Source organism: Lygodium microphyllum, chromosome 16 (assembly GCF_053477565.2).
Source record: "Lygodium microphyllum isolate KBCC chromosome 16, Lygodium_microphyllum_v1.1.10, whole genome shotgun sequence".
Lineage (NCBI taxonomy): Eukaryota > Viridiplantae > Streptophyta > Polypodiopsida > Schizaeales > Lygodiaceae > Lygodium > Lygodium microphyllum.
The window spans coordinates 148,696,289-148,703,788 of record NC_141150.1 but is presented as its reverse complement, the minus strand read 5'-3'; positions in this window follow the sequence as shown (position 1 = coordinate 148,703,788).

Sequence of the window (7,500 nt, the reverse complement as noted above, 5' to 3'; positions counted from 1 at the left end):
GCGGGGTTTTTCGAGGTGGGGTGCGGGGGGGCGTCGTGGGGGGGTGCGGTGGGGTGGGGGGGTGCGCCGTGTCGTGGGGGGGTGACGCGGGGTGGGGTGGGTCGAGCGGGGTTTTTGGAGGAGAGGTGGGGTGCTGTGGATGGAGCGCGGTTTTTCGAGGTGGGGTGGGGGGGGGCGTCGTGGGGGGGTGCGGTGGGGTGGGGGGTGCGCCGTGACGCGGGGTGGGGTGGGTCGAGCGCGGTTTTTTGGAGGCGTGGCGGGGTGGTGTGGAGGGAGCGGGGTTTTTCGAGGTGGGGTGCGGGGGGGGGCGTCGTGGGGGGGTGCGCCGTGTCATGGGGGAGTGACGCGGGGTTGGGGTGGTCAAGCGGGGTTTTTGGAGGAGAGGTGGGGTGCTGTGGAGGGAGCGGGGTTTTTCGAGGTGGGGTGCGGGGGGGCGTCGTGGGGGGTGACGCGGGGTGGGGGTGGTCGAGCGGGGTTTTGGGAGGAGAGGTGGGGTGCTGTGGAGGGAGCGCGGTTTTTCGAGGTGGGGTGCGGGGGGGCGTCGTGGGGGGGTGCGGTGGGGTGGGGGGGTGCGCCGTGTCATGGGGGAGTGACGCGGGGTTGGGGTGGTCAAGCGGGGTTTTTGGAGGAGAGGTGGGGTGCTGTGGAGGGAGCGGGGTTTTTCGAGGTGGGGTGCGGGGGGGCGTCGTGGGGGGTGACGCGGGGTGGGGGTGGTCGAGCGGGGTTTTGGGAGGAGAGGTGGGGTGCTGTGGAGGGAGCGCGGTTTTTCGAGGTGGGGTGCGGGGGGGCGTCGTGGGGGGGTGCGGTGGGGTGGGGGGGTGCGCCGTGTCATGGGGGAGTGACGCGGGGTTGGGGTGGTCAAGCGGGGTTTTTGGAGGAGAGGTGGGGTGCTGTGGAGGGAGCGGGGTTTTTCGAGGTGGGGTGCGGGGGGGCGTCGTGGGGGGTGACGCGGGGTAGGGGTGGTCGAGCGGGGTTTTGGGAGGAGAGGTGGGGTGCTGTGGAGGGAGCGCGGTTTTTCGAGGTGGGGTGCGGGGGGGCGTCGTGGGGGGGTGCGGTGGGGTGGGGGGGTGCGCCGTGTCATGGGGGAGTGACGCGGGGTGGGGTGGGTCGAGCGGGGTTTTCGGAGGCGTGGTGGGGTGCTGTGGAGGGAGCGGGGTTTTTCGAGGGGGGGTGCGGGGGGGCGTCGTGGGGGGTGACGCGGGGTGGGGGTGGTCGAGCGGGGTTTTTGGAGGAGAGGTGGGGTGCTGTGGAGGGAGCGCGGTTTTTCGAGGTGGGGTGCGGGGGGGCGTCGTGGGGGGGTGCGGTGGGGTGGGGGGGTGCGCCGTGTCGTGGGGGGGAGACGCGGGGTGGGGTGGGTCGAGCGGGGTTTTCGGAGGCGTGGTGGTGTGGCGTGGAGGGAGCGGGGTTTTTCGAGGTGGGGTGCGGGGGGGGCGTCGTGGGGGGGTGCGGTGGGGTGGGGGGGTGCGCCGTGTCGTGGGGGGGTGACGCGGGGTGGGGTGGGTCGAGCGGGGTTTTTCGAGGTGGGGTGCGGGGGGGGGGGGGGGGGGGGGATATGCGCCGCGTCGTGGGGGGGTGCGCCGTGTCCTGGGGGAGTGACGCGGGGTTGGGTGGGTCGAGTGGGGTTTTTCGAGGTGGGGTGCGGGGGGGGGGGGGATATGCGCCGCGTCGTGGGGGGGTGCGGTGGGGTGTGGGGGGTGTGCCGTGTCGTGGGGGGCTGACGCGAGGTGGGGTGGGTGGAGCGGGGTTTTCGGAGGTGGGGTGTGGGGGGTGTGCCGTGTCGTGGGGGACTGACGCGAGGTGGGGTGGGTCGAGCGGGGTTTTCGGAGGCGTGGTGGGGTGGTATGGAGGGAGCGGGGTTTTTCGAGGTGGGGTGCGGGGCGGCGTCGATGGGGGGTGCGGTGGGGTGGGGGGTGCGCCATGTCGTGGGGGGGTGACGCGGGGTGGGGTGGGTCGAGCGGGGTTTTCGGAGGCATTTGTGGTGTGGCGTGGAGGGAGCGGGGTTTTTCGAGGTGGGGTGCGGGGGGGGGGGGGGCGTCGTGGGGGGTGCGGTGGGGTGGGGGGGTGTGCCGTGTCATGGGGGAGTGACGCGGGGTTGGGTGGGTCGAGCGGGGTTTTTCGACGTGGGGTGAGGGGGGGTGGGGGGGTGCGCCGTGTCGTGGGGGGGTGCGGTGGGGTGTGGGGGGTGTGCCGTGTCGTGGGGGGGCTCACGCGAGGTGGGGTGGGTCGAGCGTGGTTTTCGGAGGCGTGGTGGGGTGGTGTGGAGGGAGCGGGGTTTCTGGAGGTGGGGTGCGGGGGGCATCGTGGGGGGGTGCGGTGGGGTGGAGGGTGCGCCGTGTCGTGGGGGAGTGAGGCGGGGCACGGTGGGTCGAGCCTGGTTTTTGGAGGAGTGGTGGGGTGCTGTGGATGGAGCGGGGTTTTTCGAGGTGGGGTGGGGGGAAGGCGCCGCGTCGTAGGGGGGTGCGGTGGGGTGGGGTGGGGGGGTGTGCCGTGTCGTGGGGGGTGACGCGGGGTGTCGCGATGCCCCCTCCCCCCCACCATGCCCCGACATGACGCGACGCGCCCCCTCCCCAACATAACATGACAACCCCCCTCCCCCCCCCATGACATCCCCCCATCCCCCATGACACGACACGACGCGATGCGCCCCCCCCATGACGTCCCCCCCTCAAAAATTCGCCTCCCCCCTCAACACACACCACCCCCCCCCCCCCCCCCCTCAAAAATTCGGCCCCCCCATGACATCCCCCCCAGCCCCCATGACACGATGCGACGCGACGCGCCCCGCCATGACACGACACGACACGACGCGCCCCCCCCTTCCCCCCTCAACACACACCACACCATGTCGCGACGTGCCGCGCCCCCCCCCCCCCATGACATCCCCACCCCAGCCCCCCCACCCACGACACGACATGATGCGACGCACCCCCCCCCCCCCCCCCCCCGATGACATGACACGATGCGACGCGCATCCCCCCCCTCCCCGCCCCCCCATGACACGACACGATGCGATGTGCCACCCTCCCCTTAACACACACACCCACCCAACGCAATGCCCCCCCCCCCCCCCCCCCCCCGCGCCCCATGGCCTGACACGACGCGACGTGCTCCCCTCCCCTTAACACACCCACCCACCCTCCATGACGCCCTCCATGACGCCACGTGGAGGGGGGGGGGGGGAGGGGTGGTGTTTTGTGTGTTGAGGGGGGGTGGGGTGGTGTGTGTTGGGGGGGGGGGGGCGAATTTTTTGGGGGCAGGGGCGGGGGAGGGGTGGGGTGGTGTGTGTTGAGGGGGGGAGCGAAATTTGAAGGGGGGGAAGGGGAGGGGTGGAGTGGTGTGTGTTGAGGGGGGGGGGGGGGGATTCTTGAGGGGCGGAGAGGGGTGGTGTGGTGTGTGTTGAGGGGGGGGGGGGGAGGGGTGGTGTGGGGTGGTGTGTGTTGAGGGGGGGGCGGGGGTGGGGAGGGGTGGTATGGCGTGGTGTGTGTTGAAGGGGGGGGGCGAATTTTTGGGGGGGGGAAGGGGCGAAATTTGGACGGGGGGGCGAATTTTTTGGGGGGGGGGAGGGGTGGGGTGGTGTGTGTTGAGGGGAAGGCGAAATTTGGAGGGGGGGAAGGGGAGGGGTGGTGTGGTGTGGTGTGGTGTGTGTTGAGGGGGGTGGCCGAATTTTTTTGGGGGGGGGGGGGGGGTGGGGTGGTGTGTGTTGGGGGGGGGGGGCGATTTTTTTGGGGGCGGGGGGGGGGGGGGGGGGGGGGGGGAGGGGTGGGGTGGTGTGTGTTGAGGGGGGGGCGGAATTTGGTGGGGGGGAAGGGGAGGGGTGGTGTGGTGTGTGTTGAGGGGGGGGGAGGGGTGGTGTGGTGTGTGTTGGGGGGGGGGGGGGGGTGGGGTGGTGTGTGTTGAGGGGGAAGGGGTGGGAAATTTTGGGGGGGGGGGGCGAATTTTGGAGGGGGGGGGGGAGCGGTGGTGTGGTGTGGTGTGTGTTGAGGGGGGGGGCGAATTTTTGGGGGGGGGAAGGGGCAAAATTTGGAGGGGGGGTGAATTTTTGGGGCGGGGGGGGAGGGGTGGGGTGGTGTGTGTTGAGGGGGGGGCGAAATTTCGAGGGGGGGAAGGGGAGGGGTGGTGTGGTGTGTGTTGGGGGGGGGGGGATTTTTGAGGGGGGGGGGGGAGGGGTGGTGTGGTGTGTGTTGAGGGGGGGGGGGGGGGGGCAAAATTTGGAGGGCGGGGGGGGAGGGGTGGTGTGGTGTGGTGTGTGTTGAGGGGGGAGGGGGGGGAGGGGTGGTGTGGTGTGGTGTGTGTTGAGGGGGGAGGGGATTTTTTAGGGGGGGGGGGGGGTGGGGTGGTGTGTGTTGAGGGGGGGGGGGGGGGAATTTTTGGGGGGGGGGGGGGAGGGGTGGTGTGGTGTGGTGTGTATTGAGGGGGGGGGGGATTTTTGAGGGGGGGGGAGGGGTGGTGTGGTGTTTGTTGAGGGGGGGGTGGGGAGGTGTGTATTGAGGGGGAGGGGTGCGAATTTTTGGGGGGGGGGGGGGGGGGGGGCAAAATTTGGAGGGGGGGGGGGAGGGGAGGGGGGGGGCAAAATTTGGAGGGGGGGGGGGGAGGGGTGGTGTGTGTTGGGGGGGGGGGATTTTTGAGGGGGGGGGGGGAGGGGTGGTGTTTTGTGTGTTGAGGGGGGGGGGGGGGGGGATTTTTGAGGGGGGGGGAGGGGTGGTGTGGTGTGTGTTGAGGGGGGGGGGATGTGGTGGTGTGTGTTGGGGGGGGGGGGGGGGAAATTTTGGGGGGGGGGGGGGGGGAATTTTTGGGGGGGGGGAGGGGAGGTGTGGGGTGGTGTGTGTTGAGGGGGGTGAGGGGCGAATTTTGGAGGGGGGGGAGGGGTGGTGTGGTGTGGTGTGTGTTGAGGGGGGGGCCAATTTTTTGGGGGGGGGGGCAAAATTTGGAGGGGGGGGGGAGGGGTGGTGTTTTGTGTGTTGAGGGGGGGGGGGGGGGGGAATTTTTGAGGGGGGGGGAGGGGTGGTGTGGTGTGTGTTGGGGGGGGGGGTGGGGTGGTGTGTGTTGAGGGGGGTGGGGGGGGGGGATGGGTGGTGTGGTGTGGTGTGTGTTGAGGGGGGGGTCGAATTTTTGGGGGGGAGAAAGGGGCGAAATTTGGAGGGGGGGGGGGAGGGGTGGGGTGGTGTGTGTTGAGGGGGGGGCGAAATTTGGAGGGGGGGAAGGGGAGGGGTGGTGTGGTGTGGTGTGGTGTGTGTTGAGGGGGGGGGGGGAAGGGTGGGGAGGTGTGTATTGAGGGGGGGGGGGCGAATTTTTGGGGGGGGGGAGGGGTGGTGTGGTGTGGTGTGGTGTGTGTTGAGGGGGGTGGCCGAATTTTTTTGGGGGGGGGGGGGGGGTGGAGTGGTGTGTGTTGGGGGGGGGGGGGGCGAATTTTTTGGGGGCGGGGGGGGGGGGGGAGGGGTGGGGTGGTGTGTGTTGAGGGGGGGGGAGGGGTGGTGTGGTGTGTGTTGGGGGGGGGGGGTGGGGTGGTGTGTGTTGAGGGGGGAGGGGTGGGAAATTTTTGGGGGGGGGGGGGGGCGAATTTTGGAGGGGGGGGGAGCGGTGGTGTGGTGTGGTGTGTGTTGAGGGGGGAGGCGAATTTTTGGGGGGGGGAAGGGGCAAAATTTGGAGGGGGGGCGAATTTTTGGGGCGGGGGGGCGAGGGGTGGGGTGGTGTGTGTTGAGGGGGGGGCGAAATTTCGAGGGGGGGAAGGGGAGGGGTGGTGTGGTGTGTGTTGAGGGGGGGGGGGAGGGGTGGTGTGGTGTGTGTTGAGGGGGGGGGTGGGGTGGTGTGTGTTGAAGGGGGGGGGGGGGGGGGCGAATTTTGGAGGGGGGGGGAGGGGTGGTGTGGTGTGGTGTGTGTTGAGAGGGGGGCCCAATTTTTTTTTGGGGGGGGGGGGGGGGGGCAAAATTTGGAGGGGGGGGGGGAGGGGTGGTGTGGTGTGGTGTGTGTTGAGGGGGGGGGGGGATTTTTGAGGGGGGGGGGGGAGGGGTGGTGTGGTGTGTGTTGAGGGGGGGGCGGGGAATTTTTGAGGGGGGGGGGAAGGGTTGTGTGGTGTGTGTTGGGGGGGGGGGGGTGGGGTGGTGTGTGTTGGGGGGGGGGCGAATTTTTTGGGGGCGGGGGGGGAGGGGTGGGGTGGTGTGTGTTGAGTGGGGGGCGAAATTTCGAGGGGGGGAAGGGGAGGGGTGGTGTGGTGTGTGTTGGGGGGGGGGGGATTTTTGAGGGGGGGGGGGGAGGGGTGGTGTGGTGTGGTGTGTGTTGAGGGGGGGGGGGGGGGCAAAATTTGGAGGGGGGGGGGGAGGGGTGGTGTGGTGTGGTGTGTGTTGAGGGGGGGGGGGGGAGGGGTGGTGTGGTGTGGTGTGTGTTGAGGGGGGAGGGGATTTTTGAGGGGGGGGGTGGGGTGGTGTGGTGTGTGTTGAGGGGGGGGCGGGGAATTTTTGAGGGGGGGGGTGGGGTGGTGTGTGTTGAGGGGGGGGGGGGAATTTTTGGGGGGGGGGGGGAGGGGTGGTGTGGTGTGGTGTGTGTTGAGGGGGGGGGGGATTTTTGAGGGGGGGGGAGGGGTGGTGTGGTGTTTGTTGAGGGGGGGGGTGGGGAGGTGTGTATTGAGGGGGGGGGTGGGGAGGTGTGTATTGAGGGGGGGGGTGCGAATTTTTGGGGGGGGGGGGGGGGCAAAATTTGGAGGGGGGGGGGGGGGAGGGGAGGGGGGGGGGCAAAATTTGGAGGGGGGGGGGGAGGGGAGGGGGGGGGGCAAAATTTGGAGGGGGGGGGGGGAGGGGTGGTGTCGTGTGGTGTGTGTTGGGGGGGGGGGATTTTTGAGGGGGGGGGGGGATTTTTGAGGGGGGGGGGGGAGGGGTGGTGTTTTGTGTGTTGAGGGGGGGGGGGGGGATTTTTGAGGGGGGGGGAGGGGTGGTGTGGTGTGTGTTGAGGGGGGGGGGATGTGGTGGTGTGTGTTGGGGGGGGGGGGGGGGGGGAATTTTTGGGGGGGGGGGGGGGGGGGGAATTTTTGGGGGGGGGAGGGGAGGTGTGGGGTGGTGTGTGTTGAGGGGGGTGAGGGGCGAATTTTGGAGGGGGGGGAGGGGTGGTGTGGTGTGGTGTGTGTTGAGGGGGGGGCCAATTTTTTGGGGGGGGGGCAAAATTTGGAGGGGGGGGGGAGGGGTGGTGTTTTGTGTGTTGAGGGGGGGGGGGAATTTTTGAGGGGGGGGGAGGGGTGGTGTGGTGTGGTGTGTGTTGAGGGGGGGGGCGAATTTTTGGGGGGGAGAAGGGGCGAAATTTGGAGGGGGGGGGAGGGGTGGGGTGGGGTGTGTTGAGGGGGGGGCGAAATTTGGAGGGGGGGAAGGGGAGGGGTGGTGTGGTGTGGTGTGGTGTGGTGTGTGTTGAGGGGGGGGGGGGAAGGGTGGGGAGGTGTGTATTGAGGGGGGGGGGGGCGAATTTTTGGGGGGGGGGAGGGGTGGTGTGGTGTGGTGTGGTGTGTGTTGAGGGGGGTGG